At 64.7% G+C, this 1,228-nt stretch overlaps 1 non-coding gene across 1 annotated transcript in view; it reads right to left on the bottom strand.

The window, feature by feature from the left end:
* Positions 1–100, bottom strand: part of LOC140474178 (5.8S ribosomal RNA) — a 154-nt gene extending 54 nt beyond the window's left edge. The window contains exon 1 of the ribosomal RNA XR_011958890.1: positions 1–100. This exon is cut by the window's left edge and continues 54 nt beyond it. This is a non-coding gene — a ribosomal RNA (5.8S ribosomal RNA).
* Between the last annotated feature and the right edge of the window lie 1,128 nt (positions 101–1,228).

Below are 1,228 nucleotides of genomic sequence, written 5' to 3'. Positions count from 1 at the left end.
AAAGTGTCGATGATCAATGTGTCCTGCAATTCACATTAATTCTCGCAGCTAGCTGCGTTCGTCATCGACGCACGAGCCGAGTGATCCACCGTCAAGAGTTGTCTGAGTTTGTTTTAGGTCTCTCCCTCGCCAGAGGAAAGCGACCCGGACCGCACATACGCTCCCCACCTTGAGCTACAGCCACCTGCACGCCGGCGTGCGGGCGGAGCAGGGTGGCGTGAAGCGATGGGGAGCACCATCCTGGTGCGGCCCGCAGAAACATACGTCTATTGGGGGGAGGAGGACAGGGCGCCCAAGAGGCGATGCGTGCCCCAACGCACCGCAGCGACGGAGGCAGGATCACCGCCACCATGTCGCCCGCCTAGTATCACGAGGCGTGCAGCAGCTTTGCCCTAGGAAAAGCAGAGGCGGGAACGGGCACCGGCCATCGGTTCGGCAGCGTCACTGACGCGTGCACGTGGCGGCGTGTCGGCGAGCGGACTTCCTGCGAGGAGGCGGGGGCGGCACTCGCCCGAGCAGACGCCCGCCCGGCCCAGCCACCGCCGAGGTGGACTGGGAGTCGCGGCAACGGCTCGTCATACTCGTTCCCACACTCACAGCGCAGCTTGCCCGCAAGCCACCGACCACCGATCGACGCCAGGCGCCCCGACCGAGAGCGGGATCGCTCGTTCGCCCTGCTGGCAGTTCGCTGGGGATCACTACTGCACGGAGCTCGGAGACCGACGGGCGGCAACTCGAGAGTCTTTAAACCACCACCCCCATCCCGCAAGTGCAAAGAGGCTGTATACGCACAGACGGGTGAGGGGAATAGGTACCCCCGTCGGGTTTGAAGGGAGCGTGACTAGATAGCAACGATGTAAACCCAGCCGATTTGGGAGCGAAAGACCGGCGCCTGCATCACCGGCTTCGTTTCCCGTGGCTGGAGAGTACACCGAAACCCTCCGTCTGTCGCGAGCTCCCGACGACGCGGTGCCGCCAAGCAGCAGGGCCGGACCTGGTGTGGCTCCCCTCGTCGATCACAGACCGGTCGGCACTACTGACGAGACGGTGGAACGGGCTTCGCCCCTTGTGACGAAGGGTGATGCGAACCCGCCCGCCCGCGTGCGTTCGGGGTGGACTCGGCAAACGGAGATTTGAAATCGGAAAGTGTCCTCCTGCCCCGCGCAGGTAGGCGCCCAACAGTTGTGGGGGGTTTGGCGGTGACCACGGCTGCAGGGCCTGCTACCCC

The sequence above is a fragment of the Chiloscyllium punctatum genome, unplaced genomic scaffold (genome assembly GCF_047496795.1).
Source record: "Chiloscyllium punctatum isolate Juve2018m unplaced genomic scaffold, sChiPun1.3 scaffold_866, whole genome shotgun sequence".
Classification (NCBI taxonomy): domain Eukaryota; kingdom Metazoa; phylum Chordata; class Chondrichthyes; order Orectolobiformes; family Hemiscylliidae; genus Chiloscyllium; species Chiloscyllium punctatum.
The sequence above is the reverse complement of the archived record's forward strand: the minus strand, read 5'-3'. Positions and strand labels throughout refer to the sequence as shown.